The sequence below is a fragment of the Geotrypetes seraphini genome, chromosome 1, assembly GCF_902459505.1.
Source record: "Geotrypetes seraphini chromosome 1, aGeoSer1.1, whole genome shotgun sequence".
NCBI classification, from domain to species: Eukaryota; Metazoa; Chordata; class Amphibia; order Gymnophiona; family Dermophiidae; genus Geotrypetes; species Geotrypetes seraphini.
In genome coordinates this window covers 455662922-455686207 of record NC_047084.1, presented here as the reverse complement: position 1 = coordinate 455686207, position 23286 = coordinate 455662922, and the positions used below count along the sequence as shown (strand labels likewise).

Below are 23286 nucleotides of genomic sequence, written 5' to 3'. Positions count from 1 at the left end.
TTGTGAGAGTCTTCTTTTCCTGACTGTTTTAAATTGATAGATGACAGAGTATTCCCCATATGTATTGATAACAGGTGATGAATTTTATGACATGATATTATTGTTACATTACATTAGTGATTTCTATTCCGCCATTACCTTGCGGTTCAAGGCGGATTACAGAAGAGGATTTCTGGACATATATAGAGGTGTTACAGAGTACAGCGGGTTAGTTAGTCTTCATGGTTTTTATTTCTTTTCTGTAGTCAGGGGTCGTGATTAGAGAGTTGGTGGTCTAATTTTGCTGCCTGTGTGGCTAGAAGGCCATTGTACAGTTTTTTCCGTTTGATGTCTCTGATTGGAGGGTATCTGAATGGTGTCTGGATTCTCCTGTGTCTGGTTGGATTAGGCGATTGTTCAAGTAGGCTGGGCTGTCACCATTTATGGATTTAAATAGTAGACAGTAGAATTTAAATAGTACTCTTGCTTGAATTGGGAGCCAGTGTGAGTCAAGATATGCTTCAGTGATGTGGTCGTGTTTTCTTAATGAATAGATTGTTGATGTTTTGATAAATTTGTACAGTTTGTTATTTTTATGTATTTATCTTTTGTTACCCACTTAGGATATAAGCGGGATAGAAAATTTTAAAATAAATAAACACATTTTAAGTTTACCTCACTGCAATTGTTTATAGTTGTTCTTTTTACCACTCTTATGCTGTTAACAAAACTGTAAGTTTTATGTTGAATTGAACTTGCTGTATACTGTCTTGGTTTAATCTCTTCATAAAGACAGTTAATAAATCCAAATAAATAATTACTGTAAATGCATCTATAAAATGCTGGTATCAATATATAAAAACTTAACACATCTTAGACAATTGGCAACTGAATTCAATAATTTAAAAAATTTGCTGCAGAAGCTGCTTTTGGATTTAAATGAACTACTGTTAAATGACATCATATTGTGTCTTGTCTGCCTTTGATGTGGTAACAAGAGTCTTGTCTGTTGATCAGATACCATTACCTACCACCTGCAACGTCCTTCCATCACGTGCCCAGTTGCTCAGGCATCTTACTGTTACTGCAACAGATTCAACCATTATTGCTGGCATCTTCTAAAAAACTGGAACACTCTTCAAATCAGTTACCAACAGCACAAGAACTTGCAACCCATTTTGTTGAAAAAATTTAAAATATTAGAGAAAAATTTGGTATTAATGAGGAATCTCTCATTGAACAAACTGATACAATTACTTCCTCTGTGTTATCTGCAAAATGCACACAATTTCATCTTCCCTCTCTTGAAGAATTAAAATCAATAATCAAAACAATTAACAGTAAAGGTACGCAAAACGAATCTATCCCGCCACTTATCCTTAAACAACATTTCGATTTTTTCGGACCATTAATACTTTTTTTGATCAAAGAAAGTCTACAGCATAGCATTATGCCATCGGTCTGGAAATCCTCTATTATACATCCCATTGTCAAAGATCACAAAATAAGTATCGAAGAGAAATCAAATTATAGACCAATCGCCAATATCCCATTTCTCGCAAAGTTAATAGAGAAAATTGTTTTTAATCAAATATCAAACTATATAGAGCAAACAAACATTTTACACCCCAATCAAACCGGCTTCCGGCAAAACCATTCCACTGAACATTCCCTAATAGGTATGACATCCTCAATACTCTACCATCTGGATCACCATTCTTCCGTCCTTCTGATTTCATTAGACCTCTCAGCAGCATTCGATACAATTGATCATAACCTTTTATTAAATAGATTAGAATCTATCGGCATTTCCGAGCAGGTCCTTCTTTGGTTTAGGTCCTATTTTGATAATCAAATTTCTATAGTTTCTTTTAACGATTCTACATCTTCAAGTTTCTCTACCTCCTATGGTATTCCTCAAGGCTCTATTTTATCACCTCTTCTCTTCAATATTTTCCTTTCTCCCCTTATGACTCTTTGTCAATCTATCGGTTTCTCAGTATTCGCTTATGCTGATGATGTACAACTTTTACATCCCCTTGACCCCAATAATCCGTCTGAAATCGCTGCTATTAATGACAAACTTAAACAGATTCATCTATGGTTGGACAATAATAGACTGTCCTTAAACATTAATAAAACCAACACGTTACTCTTCCCCTGGAAAGAAAATCATAAAATGGCAGTTCCTATTAACATACAGGGAATTACGCTCAAACAAATAAACAAAATCCGGATTTTAGGTGTCATCCTAGATGAAAATCTAACTTATCACGACCACATTAGCTATGTGGTCAAAACTACTTTTTACATGTTACGTCAAATCCGCTCTATCTCAAAATTCCTCTGTCCCAAATCTTTAAATACACTAATTCATTCATTGATCATTTCAAAAATTGACTACTGTAATGCTTTATTCAAAGGAATGGCCCAAAAAGAAATTAGAAGATTACAGATTATCCAAAACACATCTATCAAATTAATTATGGGGGCCAAAAAGTTTGATCATGTCACCCCTTTACTTCAAAATGCACACTGGCTCCCAGTTGCACACCGAATATTATATAAATTATCTTTACTCACTTTTAAATCGTTGCTATACAAAACTCCATCATTTATTTATAAAGTCTTAATTCCATATTCCTCTCAAAAAACTTTACGTTCCAATGAACAACTTTTATTGGTCATTCCCACACTCAAATTCATAAATACCCGAAGACAATATATCTTCACTGTTACAGCACCACAAACATGGAACTCTCTCCCACTTTATTTAAGGGAGGAGAAAAATCTTGATAAATTCAAAAGCCAACTTAAGAGCTTTCTTTTTAAAGACGCTTTCAATATTTAATTGAAATGCCAATTGCTCTTTATAACTCCCTTTCATTCTAGTCAGCTATGTATATGATTTCCAAAAATTATTTTGTTTTCCCTTTCCATTTGTATTTTACCCTTAGCGGTTCCTCCTTTCCTATTATAAATTGTATTTCTTTCCCCTCTATCCCAGTGTTTCTTGTTGTAATTTGTCTAGTTTTTAAATTATTTTTATTATTTTTAGATTATTGTTATTATTTTATCATGTATTTCTTGTATATGTAAATCGCTTAGTAATTGTGATAGGCGATCAATCAAATAACGAATAAACTTGAAACTTGAAACTTGCATCAAGGAGCACTCTCAACATTTAATATACATTACATCCATTACATAGTGTTGGTTCTCTTCTAAGCCCATGTCTGAAAAACAATTTAATTATCTTCCCAGATAATGTAAAAACACAGGACCAAATTTTTGGGAAGGTTGTACCAAAATCAGATTGAAATGGAAGGCTTTATTTGTGATTTACAAACAATAGTTGTACAGATTAATGTCCCTTTTTATACTTTAATAAAAAGATTTAAATATAAATCAAAAGTGTTTGAGACTTGTTCAGATAAGGACTGATTCCACAGGGACAAGGTGTGGACAGAGCTCACAAAGATGGGGTGGGGTGGGGACAGAGCCAACTGGGATGGCATGAGGACAAGGACAAACTATGTCCCCTTGTCATTCTCTAGCATAAAGTAAAGGAGGCTTGGAACTGCCTGATCTGTTTTTTACCTAATATACCCCCTCCATTACAAAGCTGCACTAGCATTTTTAGTGTCAGCTGCGGTGGTAACAACTTGGACGCTCATAGGAACACTGGAGCTGTTACTGTGGCGGCCAGTGCTAAAAGGATTCTAGAACAGCTTTGTAAAGGAGGGGGATAGTGCAGAGACCCTTAAAGTCTTGCTCCATGCAGGAGTGCTTAGATTTCCTAGTAGTTCTGCTTCAAAAATGGATTTTGACTCTTGCATAGCTTCACAGCATCTAGAACAAGGGCCTCTCTCTCCTGATCAACAATGGTAAGAGAAGACACCTCTTGGAGGGAAACTATGCTGGTATAAATACCCTGCCCAGTTTTAATTCTTTGTTTTTGGCTGCTGCTTCCTTGGTAATTATAGACCTGCACTTTGGAGGGTCACCTGCCAAAGTATAAAATTGTCCCACTCAACCATTGCATTGTCACTGCTGCTTCTCCCAACAAGAAGCAGCATTGGCAAACCAAGAAAAAGGAGGTATGGGACTGGGCCAAAGTGTTCAGGCACATATTATCAACATTGCTGGTCTTTTGCCTCCTTTGACATCAATTCCTGTTACAAGGCAGGGGATCAGCATAGCCAACAGCATACACCTGAACACTGTGGCCCCTGCACCTGATCTGCCACTGCTGCTGCTTGTCAGGGGAAGCAGCAGTGGAGAAAAGACGCTGGATGGAAAGAGAAGGGGAGAGAGGTGGAGATGCTAAATAGAAGGAAGAGGAGAAGTGATGGATAGAACTGGAGATGGTGGATGCAAGAGGAGAGAGAGAGAAGATGAGGAGAGAAAGAGAGGATATGTTAAATGGAAAGGAGGTAGATTGAGAAAAGATGCTGGGTAAGACAGGGAGAGAGGGGGGTGATATTGACTGGAAGGATGGAAAGAGAGAAAGAGGGGAGACTCTATGGAAGGCTCAAGAGAGAAAGAGAGGAGAAGCTGGACAGAAAGAGGAATAGAAAGAGAGGAAGCTGGATGGAAGGGAGAGAAAGGAGAGATTCTAGAAGGATGGAGATAGAAAGAGGAGACATTGATGGAAGGGTAGGGAGCAAAAGAGGGGAGATACTACAAGAATAGGAACAGAAGAGGGAGACATGCTGAATGGAAGGGTAGGGAGAGAAAGAGGGAGATGCTAAATAGAAGGATGGGGAGAGAATGAGGGAAGATAGCTGGAAGGATGAAAAGAGAAAAAGGGAGACAACGGAAGGAGTGACAGAAAGTAGAGAAGCTGGAAGGATGGGGAGAGAAAAATGGAATGGATGGAAGGATGGATAGAGAGAAGATGCTGAAAGGAAGGTTTGGAAGATATGATAGATGCTAAATGGAATGATGGGGAAAGAAAGAGGGGAGAAGCTAGAAGGAAAGTGAGGAGAGGAAAAAGTTAATGAAAGACTGTATAATAAGAGAAAGGGACATAGAGAAGAACCAAGGTAAGGCAAGGTAAAAATGAGATGCTGTACATAGATGAAGTAAAACGAGGGAAATTAAAGACTAGATAGTAAGAATTAATTAAATCTGGACAGAGAAACAGAAAAATAAATTGAAGAAAACTAAATGAAAAAGGAGGAGAGATAAAAATGACAAATGGATAGGAACCCTAGCAAGAAAGAAGAGAAAATGAAGGAAAGCAGAAACTAGAGACTGGGACCAACAGAATTGAAAAAGAAATTGCCTGACAAGAAAGTTAGAAAAAAGAATTGTATTTTAATTTAGGATAAAGTGGTAGCTATGTTAATAAAGGTAAATAAATACAAATAAAATACAAAATGGAAAATAAGATGATACTTTTATATTGTTCTAATTTTAATACATTTTAACTAGCTTACAGAAACCAACTCTTCCTTCTTCAGGTCAGGAGAGGATGGGCCATTTGGCCTTTATCTGCCATCATGTTTCTATGTTTCTATTAGAGAAAGGAAGAGATAATGGTTACTGCGTGATGGGCAGACTGGATGGGCAATTTGGCCTTTATCTACTATCCTATTTCTTTGTTAATATACTGCCCTGACCTGAGGCAGGAGGTTTTGGCCTCTGAAAGCTAATCAAAAACTGTACTAGGCTAATCTAATAAAAAGGTATTGTCTTTTTTCCATTGGAAAGTGTCTGAACTGAACATGCATCGGCAGCTGAATTACACTTCTGACTTCTTCAATTACATTATCACTGCAAAAGGAAGAGGGTCTATGGCTAATACTAGTGCTGCCTGATTCGCAATTCGAATCGGTTTGTTATTGAAAAAAATCAGACTTACCGATTTGTTGGCCCCCTTGCTACCGCCGCTTTTGCCTGGCCAGGGAGGAGATGACAGAGCCTTGCTGCTGGGAAGGAGAGAGCCTTGCTGACCCGATCTGCACCAGAGACCCGTTCGGGCTTTCTCTCTGCCACCGGAGTCCTTGCTTCTGATGTAACTTCTGGTTTTGCAATTCACTGCCCTGCCGCTACTCCAGGCGTCTTCTCTGCATTTGGCCAACCAAGCGGAAACAGAAAGTTTTCACTGAGGGCAGGCCGCAGTGGAGAGAAGACGCGAATGCTGGCAGGATTGGATCGCTACCGCCACAGGCAGACCTCTTCCCAGATGCATCCTCCCTGCCGGACTCTCTTTGGGAAAGGTGCGGGGGTGTGGTGGTGGTAGGGGCTTAGGAGTGCCATAAAAAAAGGTAGATGGAGGGAGAGGGGAGATTCAGCCTTAGAATCTGTTCAGCAATGCCTCTTTACAGGCTTCTGCTTGAGAATACAAATCACAGAACAGTCAAAAGAGCACTTTCTTAGCATGGAACGATCTTTCCAAATTCATTTGGCCCTTCAGTTTCCATCAGGGCAGGGCAGATACATCTCAACTTGTTATCTGTAAACAGTCTTGCACAGTCCAAAATAGACAACAGGATTCCATAGTATACTGACAGTCAAACAAGATGTCCTCCTGAAAGCACAGCAGTTCATAGTAAATTTGTATTACATTGGTACAAGAGTACAGAGTTGCCCCATTGAAGACTGCGCTGCAAGAAATTTGAAAATTCAGTCTCTTCTTTTTACCAGTATTTGGTTGTCAAACTGACATGTTGCTTTGGCTGCTCTACATGAACTGCATCTGAGCTCCAGAAACAGGTGCAAAAGGATTTGTTGGCCTCAGACCTGTTTGTGTATAAATCATTGGCTGGGGTGCCATCAAAGGCATTGCACCAATCTGAGCAGGTACCATTCCATACACAGGCACTTGTGTGGTCACTGGATAGGTCATTGGAGGAGGTACCATCTGCGGAATGGCAGCTACTGGGGCAGGAGTCCATGTGGTTGATGTGCTTGTTCTTGCCAGTTTGTTTGGTGGACTGGAGGAGAGATGGAGAGAAGATAGATGGGAGAAATGAACTTGGTGGAGGGGGTAGATGGACTTGGGGGAGATCATGGAGAGGGGATATGGGGGGAAGGATAGAAGAAATAAGGATCTAAAAAAAGGAGAGGGAGAGAGATGGTGGACAATGGGATTTAGGGAGGGAAGGAACGGAAAGGAAGAGAAGTTGGACACAAGGGATGGTGTGGAGGAGGGGATAGAGATACTGGATAGGAGGGTAGTTGGGAAGAGAAAGGGAGACATGGTGGACCCTGGGGTGGGAAGGAGAGAGAGAGATGAAAGATGAAAGGGTAATTCAGAAAAGGTGGATCTGTGGATGGAAACGAAAAAAGGAAAGATACCAGACCTCCGGGGGAGAGAAGGGAAACAGAAGGGGAGGACAGAGATAGAAGATGGATGGTTAGCACGGAGAAAGAAGAAGACCCTGGCAAGCAAGTTATCAGAAGACAACCGGAGCCGGGGACCGTTAAGATCTGAATAATGATCAGACAACAAAAGGTAGAAAAAATAATTTAATTTTCTATTTTGTGGTGTTAGACCACGAATGTGAGCTAGGATTTAAGAGAGAGAGGAAAAGTCTTTTTTGTTTGTTTATTTTGTTTACATCACAGTGCCAGTGTGGGTAGGAGAGGGCAAAGTGGGTGAAAAGGCTATAAAATAAACCCACCAGGATATTTGAAAAAACATCCACTTTGGCAGGAAAATCGAATCGAATCGAAAAATCGATTCAATAGGCTGAATCGAATCAAATTAAAAATGTTTTTCCTGAATCGGGCAGCACTAGCTAATACAAGCCACTGTACCTGAAGAGTGAAGAAATAGGGAGCAGTACTAGAACTGCTTAACTTCCCCTAGTGGAAACTGCAACACACACCATTGTCCTTCTAAGGAGTAAGGTAGAGGTGCTGAAAGATCAAACCTTGAGATACTGGGGGGGGGGGGGGGAGGGAGAACAGACACTTTAGATTTACAAGGATAAATAAAACCAGCAACAGAGTTCCATCTTGAGATGTACACACCAAATAAGGATATTATGACTAAAGATTCAGTGATCTCTGAGGAAACTTATAAGGAACTGATAGAAAAGTTTCTTGCTGAAGGAGTCTTCAGAGAGTGAAAAGCACCAAGAAGCTCTAGCTGCTAGCAAGACGAAGGCTCCTACAGAAAACAATTAGAGACTGTAAGTTTTAGAAATGACTTTTTTCTACCTCTGCCTATAAACATTGTTATTGTTGAGAAGTAGTCTCTTTGTTTGCCTAAAGAATCTGAATTTCCATTCGGAATTAACTTCTGATCTGGAATGACTTATTAAAAGAATGAGGAGTGCAGATTATCTGTGCACTGGCTTCTCAGTACTACCTACCACACTATAAATAATATTAAAAGTAACTCTCCCCCAGCTATCTAGATTGCAGTATGTTATTTATTTATTTGGATTTAACTCACACCTTTTTCAGTAGTAAATTGATTTATATTCAGGCCCTGGATATTTCCCTATCCCCAGAGTAGAGCATAATATAACATGGGGACAGGTACCCGAGGTTAATCATGGGACAGGGACGGGGACAAAGCCCACATAGTGATGGAGACAGAGCCCGTGGGAACAGGGAAGGGGACAGGGACAGAGCCTGTGGGGATGGGGACAAACTTTGAACCCTGTCATTCTCTAAAAGCTTAAGACTAACCTTAAACAGGCTGTTCCAAATACATGGAACAGCATCTATAAAATGCTAGTATTGTATGTTTATTATTTATTGAAAGCTTCTATAGCACTACTAATATCTGGGGAGTAATAGAAACATGATGGTAGATAAAGGCCAAATTGCCCATCTAGTCTGCTCATCCGCAGTAACCATTATCTCTTTCTGAGAGATCCCTTATGCCTATCCCACTCCTTCTTGAATTCAGACACATTCTCTATCTCCACCACTTCTTCCGGGAGACTGTTCCACGAATCTACCACCCTTTCTATAAAAAAAGTATTTCCTTTAATTACTCCGGAGCCTATCACCTCTTAACTTCTTCCCATGTTCTCTCATTCCAGAGCTTCCTTTCAATTAAAAGAGACTCGACTCATATTATATCTCCCCTCTCCCGCCTTTAAGTCTGTCCTTATACGCCTTATGATAAAGACCATGCACCATTTTAGTAACCTTCCTCTGGATTAACTCCATTCTTTTTATATCTTTTTGAAGGTGCGGCCTCCAGAATTGTACACAATATTCGAAATGAGGTCTCACCAGAGTCTTATATAGGGGCATCAATACCTCCTTTTTCCTACTAGCCATACCTCTTCCTGTGCACTACCCTCTGTCATCTTCCACTTAACCAGTTCCTGACCCAGCCTGTCACTTTGGGGCCCATCCCAAGAGCACTTAGTTTATTTATTAGCCGTCTTTGTGGTACACTGTCAAGGCTTTGCTAAAATTTAAATACACCACATCTAGCACACTCCCTCTATCCAATTCTTTGGTCACCCAGTCAAAGAAATTGATCACATTTGTCTGACAAGACCTATCTCTAGTGAATCCATGTTGCCTCTGGGCCTGTAATCCACCAGATTCCAGAAACTTCAGCATTTTCTGTTTTAAAAGCGTTTCCATTAATTTGCTTACCACAGAAGTAAGTTCCTACTTCTTCCTTACTTCAACATTTGTGTAGAGGGACCACATCCGCCCTTCTCCAGTCCTCCAGTACCACTCCCGACTCTAGAGACTGATTGAAAAGGTCAGTCAGTGGAGCCATCAGAACTTCCCTAAGTTCCTTCAGCACCATCGGATGTGCACCATCTGGCCCCATCGCTTTGTCTACTTTAATTTAGCTAGCTCCTCACGAACACAACCCTCTGAAAATTGATTGGCATCAATTCAAAGTGGTTTACATGAGCTTCTTTAATGGTATTACAATACAGATTTAGCATTTGCTGAGATGGTTTTCATTATAGACACATTTATACCATAATCAATCATCCCACGTATATACACATATATTATTAGTATTGTGTACTAGTGTTCATACTAAATCCTACTTATTTACATACATAATGCCTGTATCATGTTCTATCAATATGTAAAATCTTAACACATCTTAGACAACTGGTAACTGAATTCAATGACGGAAGTTGCTTTTGGATTTAAATGAACTGCTGTTAAATTACATCATTTTTGTCTTGTCTGCCTTTGATGTGGCAACAAGAGTCTTTGCCTGCTGATCAGATTCCTACTATCTGCAATGACTGAAGTGCAAGCTGGCTATGTCAGGGGTGTTTCGAAGGCAGAGTCTGGTTAACTCCTGATATCCAGAGCTAACTGGCCTGTCTTAGAACATAAATAAGACAGCATAAATAGCTGTCCTATCTTTGGGCTCCTTTTACTAAGCCTGTACCGCAACCTGGAGCGCTAAATACTCTTTCGCTGCTCCGAACACTCATAGGAATTCTATGAGCGTCTGAGCAGCGTTAGAGCATTTAGTGCTCTGGGCTGTGGTAGAAACATTTATTGCGGCTTAGTAAAACCCAACTTTTATGCGCTAACACATGGCCAGTAAGCTCTGAATATCAAGTTAACTGGGCATGCACTAGCTGGCTTTAAAAAAAACCCAGATATTCAATGCCAGTGACCGGATATGGTCCGACATTGAATATCCTGATTGAACACCAGCTACAGACATTAACATTGCTGCCCACCACTAGCTGAATATCAGGGGCCAGTTTCTGTTATAGAATACTGATGTTAAACTGCACTGATACATCTATAATTAGATGTGCCCACTTATGCTAAGTCAATGGTAGGTGTAAATGAGTGCATTTAAATGCACAAGCAATGCATGGAGGAATTCTGTAAGTTATAGGCTTAAGTGGGAGACACGTCCATATCCTACTCATGCTTTGCTCACACGTATGCCCATTGGCATAGCCAGCGGGGTGCGGGGGGGATGCAGTTGCTTACCTCTTAACTGACTGAAAACAAATGCAATGCTAAATGCTTGTGGCCAGCCCTACCAGGGCCTTTCCTCTGCCACATCACTTCTGATGCGGCAGAGGAGAGGTCCTGACGGGGCTGGCTGCAAGCAGCTTGTTTACAGCACTTAATCTGTTGGCTGGCCATTACTGCTACTTTGGGGGGGGGGGCGCGAGTAAGAAATACTGGCTTCACACGGGGAGGGGGAGTTGATTGGAGGCCAGACCCACACGCGGGAGGGAGAAGGTTGTCGGGTCAGGAGCAGGATGGCAGGAAGATGCCACCAGGGGTGGGGGGGGAGGGTTGGAGAGTGAAAGAGGGCAGACCTGCAAGAGGAGGGGTGGTGGTGAACTGCAATTGGAGGGGAGAGGAGAGGAAATGGATGTTCGACCCACAGGGTGAAGGGGAAGGGATAGAGATGGATGCTGGACCCATAAATGGGTGAAGAAGAAAGTGAAGACTCAAAAACTGAAGGAAAAGGATCTCAGAAATCCACACCAAAGATCATTGCAACCTCAAAGGCTTATTTGTGGATGGGGGTTTCGTGTCCCCAAATCAAATACTAATGATTTTTTCTTTGTTCTTTTCTATCTGACTCACGATTCCTCAATCGTGCAGCATATTAACTCTCAGACCCACAAATTGAGGAATTGTGTTAGCAAAAAACAAAGAAAAAAAACAACACATGCTTTATATAAGCTAAGTACTCTTTCAATTTATATATTTTTTGCACATTATAATTTTGAAAAAAACATTAGTATTTGATTTGGGGACACACTAGCATTGAAAAATTTGAGTAACAAATAAATCTTTATTCATTTTTCATCTTACAAGTGTATCAAGAAATAACATTTGAATTTAAAAACATCACTTGATATTCTATTACAATCAATTTAAATTAATGAAATTATAACCCCCTCCCTCCTATCCTTCCCATATCATATGCATTCACATATATTATACAATATAATCTTTCCTATTAATCCAAACAATTAATAAAGAATCAGAACCCCCCCATCCCTATCCCATCATTTCAATTATATTATTAAGGGAAAATGTTAACTACTCATTACAATAATCTGTTAATTGTCCCCAAACATTTCAAAATTTGTAAAATATCCTTTCTGTGTGGCTAATATTCTTTCCATTTTATATAGATGACATAAAGAATTCCACCAAAAACTGTAATTTAATCTGCTCAAATTTTTCCAATTAAATGTAATCTGTTGAATGGCAACTCCTGTCATAATAAGTAAAAGCTTATTGTTTTTTGAAGAAATTTGACTTTTCTATCTCATTGACATGCCAAATAAAATAGTATCATATGTCAAGACTACTGGGTTTTCTAACAACCTATTTATTTGGCCCCAAATTGATTTCCAAAAAGCCAAAATAAAAGGACAATAGAACAGTAAATGATCTAAAGTCCCAGCCTCAAGATGACAGTGCCAACATCTATTTGACTTAGAGCTATCTAATTTTTGTAAACAAACAGGGGTCCAGAAAGCTCTATGTAAAAGAAAAAACCAAGTTTGTCTCATAGATGCAGACATTGTACATCTCATTCTCCAAGACCAAATATGTGCCATTGAGACGCAGTAATCTGATGCTTGATCTCAATGCTCCAAATGTCTCAAAGACCAGTTTTTGGTTTTTTATTCACAAATCCAGATATTAATTTATACCACTGTGCGGCCTGATGTCCCAGGAAACCTACCTGAAAGCATAAGAATTCCAAGCTGTATTGATTACTGAGATTTTTCCATTCAGGGAACCCCGCCTGAATGGCCTGCTTCAATTGCAACCATCTAAAACTTTGTGATTTACTAAGACCAAATTTATGTTGCAACTGTGAAAATTCAAGCAGCTTACCATTAGATAATACATCTTCTAATGTACGTATACCTGCCATCATCCAATCCTTCCAAATGATTTTAAAACCGCCTATTTGAATCTTGGACTTTAGCCAAATAGTTTGATTTGTTGATTTATGTATTGGAATAGGTGTTAGATTATTTACATATCTTAAGGTTTTCCATGTATTAACTAATATTCTGTTTTCTTTATATATCCTAGGCATCTTGATACTAAGAACATGGCAAAGTCGCAGAGGAAACATAAATCACCATTCCAACCATATCCAATCCAGGATATTTTCAATGGGCTCTGGGAGGACCCAGTACATACCTTGGTGCATAATATAGGCTTGAATACCTATAAAAATTGGAAAAATTTACTCCTCCCTCCGTAATTGGCTTTTGTAAAGACACTAAGGCTATTCTAGCAATTTTACCCAGGCAAATAAATTTTGTTAAAATATTATTTAACTTTTTGTAGAAAGACCCCTGGAAAAAAACTGGTATCATACCCATTTGGTAGCAAACCACAGGCAATATCATCATTTTAACAGTTTGTACTCTCCCCTACCAGGACAAATGTAGAGGATTCTATTGCTCACACATTTCTGTTACCTTCTGTAATAAAGATTTTTCTTTTATTTTCATTGTGTTTTCCTGTATATTTTTTATCCAAATTCCTAAATATTTTAGTCCATCTTCCTTCCATACAAAAGGAAATGAATTAAACAACCCTTTTGTACAATGTACATTTAGCGCAAGAACTTCTGATTTACTCCAATTTATCTTATATCCTGAAAATTTACCAAATTTCTTAATCAAATCAAGTAAGCATGGAATGATTGTTTCTGGATTTCTCAAATGAAGAAGAATATCATCTGCATATATTCTCGATCTGAATAAGGAATACCCTGTATCTCCCATACCTGCTAAATAGCTAATAACAAGGTTTCCAAAACAATATCAAAAAGTAAAGGATATAGTGGACAGCCTTGTCTAACCCCCCTTTGCAAACTAAAGCGTTCTGAAAAATTATTATTAATGTACAACCTAGCAACAGGGGAGCTATATAACGTTTGAATCATTTGTATAAATCCTATACCAAACCATTCCATTACTTGATACATGAAGGTCCATTCTACTCGATCGAAGGCTTTCTCTGCATCCAAGGACACAGAAAAGGCCGGATCTTTCATGGCTTTTGTTAAATACAACATATGAAAAGCCAGTCTAGTGTTATTAGAAGAATGTCTCTGAGCAACAAACCCTGTTTGGTGCACAGTGGCGTACCTAGCATGTGTGACACCCGGGGCCCATCATTTTTTGGAACCCCCCCCCATCTGTATGAAAAACATTATTTTTAGTAACAAGCCACACGTAACACATGAGTATCTAGGAAAAGGCAGCATCTTACATACTGCAGTGAGAAGTACAACAGCAATACACCCATTGTAAAACTAAATAAGCCAGACTAGTATAGATCAATCCTGCAGTCAATCCTAACAGAAAACCATGCCTTTCGAATACACAGAACACAGAAAACACCTTCGCCTAGTATGGAATGTCATCACAGACTAACCCCTCCCCCTTTTACAAAACTGTAGTGTGTATTTTAGCCAAGGTGGTAACAGCTCTGACGCTCATAGAATTCTGAGCATCAGAGCTGCTACCACCACGGCTGGCGCTAAAAAACGCTCCACAGTTTGTAAAAGGGGGGATAAAATAGAAATACATAGACAAAAGTTAAATTGAACCAGCAAGAAGCTGGACTCTGCATACAATGCAATACCACAGAAACAGTGACACATCTCCTAAAGCAATAAATAAATAGAAAATTTTTGTTCTACCTTTGTCTTCTGCTTTCCTCATCTTCTTGTTACTCTCTTCCTTCCATCCACTGTCTGCCATCTCTCTGCCCTTATATGGCATCTTCTCTCCTTCTATGCCCCTACCAGAAACTGTATGCCTCCCCCTTCCATCTCTCCTTTCACCCCCATTGGTCTGGTATTTGTCTCCTCTCCTTCCCCCCTGCTCTGGCATCTCTCTCTCTGCTCCCTTCCTCCTGTTCTTCCCTGTTCTTCCTTCTTAATTTATTTTCTGCCTCTGTCTAAATTCTTTTTTACTATTCAGTCCTCAATTTCCCACTTTCACTGTATCTACCTATAGCTTTCCACCTCTTTCCCTCACCCCTTCCAGTAACTAACTCTATCCTCTTCCCTCAATCCTGCATGTGCCCTTTTTTACTTTCTCCTCCCCACTTCCTTCCAGCATCTGCTCCCCCTTTCCCTCACACTTCCATTCAGCAGCTGTCCTTCCTTTCCCCCACACTTCCATTCAGTGTCTGTTTCCCTCTTTATTCCCCTTCCATCTACTGTTCACCCTCTATCTCGCCTCTTCCATTCACTGCCCTCTGTGCTCTTTCTATCCAGTGTGCACCCTCTCTCTCTCTCTTCCATATGGCATCTTCCCTCTTTCTATGCTCCTTCCATAAACTATCTATCCCGTGTCCCTTCTCTCCTTTGTACATGATTGATTTCAACTCTGTCACCTCTCCGTTTTTCTCTCTCTGTCACCACCCCCTCCCCTATGCTCTGGCATCTCTCTCTTCTCCTTTATTTCCTTCCCACCTCATGGTCTGGCATCATCCCTTCTCTGATTCCCGGCATCTCTCTCCTTTCCTTTTCTTCAATCTCTCCCTCCCCCTCCATGCTCTGACATCTCCTTCCTTTCCCCCTTCCTTTTCCCTTGATCTGGCATACCTTCCTCCTTCCCCCCTTGCCCTGGCGTCTCTTCTTCCCTCCAAACCCTGGCATCTCCTTTCATTCTCTCCAGTTAGGTACAGCAACACTCTCCCCAATTCTCTCCCCTTCTGCTCCCTTTCCTCCTTCTGTCATCCAAGGCCTGGTGTCCTGAACTTTATCGGGCAGCAGCAGCATTCACAATTCACTGCTGTTGCCGGCTTCAGGCCTTCCTCTCTGTCGGGTCCTGTCTTCATGAAAACAGGAAGTAGGCAGGACCCGGCAGAAAGGAAGGCCTGAAGCTGGCAACAGCAGCGAATTGTAAAAGCTGCTGCTGCCCGAAGAAGGTAATGAAACCAGGCCTTGGAGCACCGAGGCAGACTGCTTCTCCCCCTTCCCAATCAACCCCCTGCTGACCCTACTATCTCTCCCCCCCAAGTGAACCTTTCCGACCCTTCCAGCGAGAGCAGCAAACCTCCCTCCAGTAGCGTCGGCTGCTTCGCGGCTTTCTCCTGCCGATGAAGCGTCACTGATGACATCATCAGTGACGAGGCAGAGGGAGGAGAAAGCCGCGAAGCAGCCGACGCTACTGGAGGGAGGTTTGCTGCTCTCGCTGGGAGGGTGGGAGCGCAATAGGGACCGGGCCAGCTGTGCACCCCCCCTAAGGCTGCACCGGGGGCGGATCGCCCCTCCCGCCCCCCCTTGGTATGCCACTGTTGGTGCATACCGATAATAAAAGGGAGAGCCTTAGCCAATCGTAAAGCCAATGTCTTAACTAAAAGTTTATTATAAATTTACTAATAGGGAGAAAGTCACTAGAATTCTGTGATGAAAATAATAATGTTCCTCTTCCGGTGTCGTTCCCCGATTTAGCTTGCCTGAGAAGACCCCTCCTGACGAAGAATACGAAACCTGGGTCGGGGGGCCAGGCATTGAAATAAAAAGCACATGGCACTTTAATCAGCACTTTAACAGCACTTCAGCACATTACAAAAAAATTTTAGCACAATTTGCACTAGTTGCACAATCCATTAACGCTGCTATTTGACTTTTATACCCGTTCCGCCATGTTTGTTGTAAATGGTCGGAATTTCAAAATATTGTGATATACCATCTAAGCACATGACTCGTTTCAGTGTTACTGGAAACTGAATCAATTTTTTGCTGTGAATGATAAGCGTTTGTTTTTAATATGTTAGCTTGATAGCTATAAATAAAATAAAGAGCTGTGATTCAATAAAGAACATTAACTAAAAGTTTACCATCTACATTGATTAAAGAAATAGGCCTGTAATTTGAAACCAAAGTGGGATCTTTATTTGGCTTTGGTAAAACTATAGTTAAAGATTCTGCCATAGTGCCTGTAATACAACCCTTATTTAGTTGAGCCTGATATAAATTTAACAAATAAGGCAATAGGGTATTTTGAAACATCTTATAAAACTCTACTGTAAAACCATCACCACCTGGGTTGGATCCAACTCTAAGGGATTTCAAAGCTGTTTGCAATTCTTTTAGTGATATAGGCTCTTCTAACCTTCCTTTTATATGTTCAGGAATTTTAGATCCCTCTAATAATTTCAAAAATTCTAAATCATCTTTTCCTTTATCTAAATAAGGCTCAGAAGATTAAAGAGCTTTATAAAAATTTAAAAATTGTTTTAAAATAGATTCAACTTGATAATTAGTATCACCTTTCTCATCTTTAATGGAAATTATTTTTGTTCTTCTTTTTTTTGCTTTAAGATAATTTGCCAATAGTCTTCCCGCCTTATTTGAATTTCCATAATACAAAGATTGTTGAGAAAATAAATCACTTCTTACCAACTTAGAAGAGATCTCATTATATTTACATTTAGCTTTTAAAAGATTCTGCAATGTAGAATATTCCCATTTATCAATCAATTTTGTTTCTAAAAGCTTAATTTCTTGCTCCAGATTGGAAAATTGTTTATTGACCTGTTTCCTAAGATATGCTGAATAAGAAATATTTTGTCCTCTTGTGGTTGCCTTAAAAGCATCCCTTAAGGTTTCCATAGAGATTTCTTCTGAGGCATTAATTTGAAAATATTCATTCATTTTTAAAAGAAAATCTTCACAAAATTTTGGATCCGCAAGCAATGTATTATTAAATCTCCATACAGGTCTACCATTATCCTGATCAGTAATTTTAAATTCAACCCACGCCCCTCCAGGATCAGATAAAATAATTGGATCTATGGAGGCTTGTATCTGTTGTAATAATTGGTTTGAAACAAAAATATAATCTATTCTTGAAAAGGATTTATGAACATGAGAACAAAAAGAAAATTCCTGTCCATCAAAATGAAGTATTCGCCATATATCTTTTAAATCACAAGACTGTGCAAACTTATCCAATCCCAATGAATTCATGATTTTACTACTACTACTAATAATAACTTTATTCTTCTATACCGCCATAATCGTGTGATTTCTAGGCGGTTCATAATGAAGAGAGCTGGACAATCAACGAGTTACAATATGCAGATAGTCAGTGAAATTACAGTATGCAGAATCTTAAAATGCAGCGAATTACAATATAACATACAGTTTGTTAAGAATTTCAGAGGGGACATATTAGAAATAATAGAATTGGATTTAGTGTTTGGTATAGTAACTGTTTAGGTGATATATCTGTTGAATAAGGCAGTTTTTATGACTTTTCTAAAAGCGTCGTAGGTCAGTCTAGCTCCATTAATGTAGTTGTCTAGCCAGTGTTGTTGTTTTTTTTGCTTGGTACATAAAAGTTCTATCCAGAAAGGTTTTGTATTTACAGCCGGTAATGCTTGGGTATGCAAATAGATTGCAGTTTCTGGTTTGTCTTATAGGGCTGTATAATACGAAATGAGATAGCAAGTATGTAGGAGCTAGTCCCCAAACCAGCTTGAAGCATATGCAAGAGAACTTGAATATTATTCATGCCTCGACTGGCAACAGTGCAGCAGTCTGTAGTAGGGCTAACATGGTCGCTTTTTTTCAATCCAAATATCAAGCGGACCGCTGTGTTCTGAATAATTCTAAGTTTCCTCACTGTTTTTTTGGGTATACCCATATAAACAATATTGCAATAGTCCAGTGTAGAAAGCACTAGTGATTGCACTAGTAATCTAAATGAAAATGGGTCGAAATATTTTTTATGGTCTTTAATTTCCATAAAGTCAGGAAACACTTTTTTACCCACTATATTCGTGTGTTCAACCATTGTCAAATGTGTGTCTAATGTGACTCCCAATATTTTTATTGTTTTAGTAATTGGGTAGTCGTGATCTTTTATATGTAGTATTATTTTGATAATTTTGTCTGTTGGGCTTGCAAGGAAGATTTTTGTTTTTTCTGTGTTTAGTTTCAGTTTGAAGTTGATTGTCCAATGTTCTATTTCGGTCATAATATGAGAAACTAGTCTTATAGCCCGTTACATTAACGGGTGCTAGAATATATGTGTGTGTGTCTCTCTTTATTTCTTTCTCTCTCTCTCTCTCTCTCTCTCCTTAGCCGCTTTCTTTCTTTCTGTCTTTCTTTTTCCTTGGCTGTCCATCACCACCCCTTGCCTGCTCCCAATGTCCATTCTCCCTTCCTTTTACCTCCCCTGTGTCCACCACCACCCCTTCACAGTTCTCCTTATGCAGCAGCAGCCCTTCTCCCTTTGGTTTACCTCCCCCCTGTCCAGCAGCACCTTCCTTCTCCCCCTGTCCAACATTAGGCCTCCGTTCCTTTTTCTTAACCCCCCCTGTCCATCAGCACCTCTTTCTTTCTCCCCCTGTCCAGCAGTAGGTGTCCCTTCCTTTTTCTCCCCCCCTCCTCCTTCTTATCCCTATGATACACTTACCTTGCTCTGCCCCTGATCAGAGGTTCCCGACAGCCGCCCAGTTGCACCCATTGGAAAAGTTCCCTCTGCGGCATCCCGCACCCCTCCTGACGCGACTCCCGCTGTCTTTCTTTCTGTCTGTCTCTGTCCCTGGCCCCCTTTGTCTGTTTGTCTTTCTGTATATCTCCCTGCCCCTGTGTCTTTATTCTTTTCTTTCTGTCTCCCTTCCTCCCTCTGTCTGTCTGTCCGAAGCAGCATTCCCTCCCCCTCCATTTCCCTCCCCCCACACCAGTTCCCTGTGCACCTGCCCCTGTGTCTTTCTTCTTGTTTTTCTGTCTCCCTTCCTTTCTCTCTGTGTGTGCAAAGCAGCATTCCCTCCCCCTTCCATTTCCCTCCCCCCACACCAGTTCCCTGTGCAGCAGCATTAGCGTTTCCTCTACCCCCTTTCCCTTCCCACAGTCACGACTACAAACGCGGGCCGAGTCCTTTGCCGCCCCCCCTTCCCTTCCCGCGGGCCCAACTACACATGGCAATTCAAACAGCGTGTGCATCAGTCTTCACACGCTGCTTCGGGTCCTTCTACTGCCCTGATTTACTCTGGCACGTCCGGAGCAAATCAGGGCAGTAGAAGGGCCCGAAACAGCGTGTGAATACTGCTGCACACGCTGCTTAAATCGCCAGTTGGGCCCACGGTAAGGGAAGAGGGGGGCGGCAAATGACTCGGGTCCTGGGCAGCGGAAAGTCGCTGGGTGCACTGAGTGGCCGCGATCCCTCTCCTCCCCAGACCCCCCCCCCCCCCGGAGGAACGGAGATCGAGTTGCCGTCATTTTGAAGATCATTCTGCCCTTCTCCTTGCCTTAGTATATTTTTAATTTGAAAGACACGGTGGCGGCGGCTCCTCTTAAGATCCCCGACTGCATTGACTTCCGACGCAGATGGGGATCCTGAGAGGAGCCGCTGCCTTGTCTTTCAACTTAAAAATATAGTAAGGCAAGGAGCAGGGCAGACCGAAGAACAGCAGAGTCTGGTGCAGTTTGAGAGAGGAGCCGGTAGCATGCAGAGTGAGAGGCGGGGGTGAGGAAGGCCGCCGTAGCTGTGTAAGTTTTTTTTTTTAATTTGAAAGCCGCTGCCGCAGCCGGGGCCGCACATGCGCACTCGTGTTTTCGCAACGGATCAGGGAACACGACTTTTGAGTGCGCATGCGCGGCCTAGCATTTTATTATATTAGATGTATTCTGAGGTTTCGTTTGTTATGCTGTTCACTTGGATTAAAATGGAAATGTCATCTGCATATATGTAGTAGATTAAGTTTAGCTTTTGCAGTAAGTGTCCTAAGGATGATATGTGGATGTTGAATAGTGTAGGTGATAGTGGTGAACCCTGTGATACTCCTGGTACTTCCAGGAGTTTGAGTATGTCCCATCACTAACCACACGGTATTATCTCTTTGTTAGGAAACCCTATATCCAGTTCCTTACTCTTCCCTTAAGTCCCCTTACTCTTCCCGTAGGCAGTGTAGCATTATTTCGTGATCAACAAGATCAAAAGCACTGCTGAAGTCCAGTTGTAAAATCAGAGCACTTCTTCCTATGCTGAATAAGTTGTGTAGGTGATTAAAGATTGAGGCTAGGATTGGTCTCCGTGCTATAACCTTTTCTGAATCCTGATTGGTGTTCATTGAGTATGCTAAATTTGTCTAGATAGTTCACTAGCTCCAAGTTGACCAATCCTTCAAGTAGCTTGGTAAATAAGGAGATTCTTGCTATGGGTCTGTAGTCTGTTTTCAGGGCTAGTGAGTTTTTTGATCTTTAGGGATGGGTGTGATCAATATATGTCCCATTTCCTCATGAAATGTTCCTTCCGTGAGAGTGGTTGTTATCCAATTAAAAAGATCCTTTTTAAAATCTAGTATGGCTGTTTTCAAGGTCTTGGAAGGACATACGTCCAGCAGGCAGTTTGATATGGTATATTTATTGAACAGAGTTAGAAAATGGTGCCAGTTTGGAGGTTCAAAATGGTTTCAGAGCATGTCTACTCTGGGTTCTTTTTCGTGGGGTCCGAGTTGAAATTCGAAATTGGGTGAGGGTGAAGGTATGGTCGCTCTTATGTCTAAGATTTTATTGTTGAAAAAAGTGGCAAGGGTTTCTGCTGAGGGCATACATTCATTTTCCTGTAGCAGGATTTGGGTAGTGTCTGTTAGTCTGTTTACCAACTTAAACAGTTCTGTGCTATTTGTTTTGTGTGTCCCTATTTTTTGTGCATAGTGTTTTGTTCATTTTTCTCTAATCAGATCTTTGTAGTTTTTCATTTTTTGTTTCCAGTGTATTTTGTCTTCCATTTTGTTTGTTTTTTGCCAGATTCTTTCTAGCTTTCTCAGTTCCTGTTTTAGAGTGAGTAATTCAGAGTCGAACCATTCATTTAGTTCCCTTTCTTTCTTTTTGTATGTTTGGAATGGTGCTATTTGATCTAACACTTCTTTGCTAAACTTTGCCCATCTAGTTGGGAAGTTCTGTATTTCCTCGTAGTGGGCCCAGAATTCTATTGGATTTATAGTTCCTCTTCTGGTGATTGTGGTTGATTTTGGGTTTTTATCCATCAAAGGATCCATAACAGCATTAAAATGCTGAGGAGCGACCCCCACGACCACCACCGCCACCACGAGGGGGAGGCCATGGCTGGCGCCGCAAACGGTCAGAGAGACGCGAGCGGTGCCTGTCCTGAAAGGAGACAGATTCAGCGGATTTGACATGCAGGCGGAGAGAGTGAATATCTTAGACGAGTTGATGACCGGGGCCACTGGATTTGGGGCTTCCGGTTTGCTGACAAGGATCGGATGACATCTGGAGAAGTTTCGCAGCCAAAGCAGTGAAGTCATTTCAAGCTGGACTTCAGTCTTGACTTTTTGTTTTTATTTTTTCACTTTCTTTTTTAGTTTATGATATTTTATTTTTAAATCTCATTCATTGTTTTGCCACTTGGTTTTTGTTTCCTACTTTATTATTTACATTTCATTTAAATTTCCCAAGAATTCTATAATTTCAACGGTTCTCCCTTCTGCTTCTATTTCCTATCTCCCCTCTTTTTCAACCTTTCAAAGTCCTTTAGACCATTGTAGTCTTATTAGAATGTTTATTTTCTTATTTTTTTCTCATCTATCTCTATTTTATTTTTTCCATTACTCTACTAATTGTCATTTTTCTAGGTACTTTAGTTAGATTGTGAGCCTTCGGGACAGTAAGGGAATATCTAAGTACCTATTTTACTTATAATTTTAATGCACCCTATTGTCTATTTTTTCTGTAAACTGCTTAGAATCCTAACGGAGTTTAGCGGTATATAAGAAATAAATTACATTACATTAAAATCACTAGCCACTACTAACTTAAAAGTAGCCAGTGGTAGTACCATTTGTTGTAGAGTCCTAAAAAATTCATTTTGGTTCGAATTAGGGGCATATACATTGAAAAGTGTCATTGTAGTACTTCCCATGCTCATTTCCACATGTAACCATCTTCCTAAGGGATCTGAAGCCTTTAATTTAAACGAAAAGCTTATTTGAAATTTGGCAAGTGTTAGTAAGTAGATTTTTGTCCAGTCCGATTTAGTACAAATGAAGTGAATAGAGTTGTCTGGAGTGTTATAGGGTTTTAGTGAGTCATTATAAATTCCAAAAAGACGCCTCAGCCCCACCACTCAACCGCATGTAATATTTTATACCGCGGGAAGCATGTTGTGGTGCTTCATCATTGGCTGTCAATTTGTGAATGCTATTTGTTCCTTTTTTTCTTTTTTTATATATGTATATATTTCTCTTTTCCAATACTTTTAAGAAATAAATATTTCAAATACACTTTGTCTCTTCAATGTCATAGTGTATACTTTAAAAATGAATAGTACTTATCTCAGCCAAAACCTAGGGAGTCAGACCCCCCAGGTTTTGGCTGAGATAAGTACTATTCAC

The 23286-nt window shown here is 40.3% G+C and overlaps 1 protein-coding gene across 2 annotated transcripts in view; it reads right to left on the bottom strand.

Annotated features, from left to right (window-relative positions):
- Positions 1-23286, bottom strand: part of LOC117349026 (protein clarinet-like) — a 404996-nt gene that overhangs the window by 294835 nt on the left and 86875 nt on the right. The gene's annotated exons all lie outside the window — the stretch shown is intronic.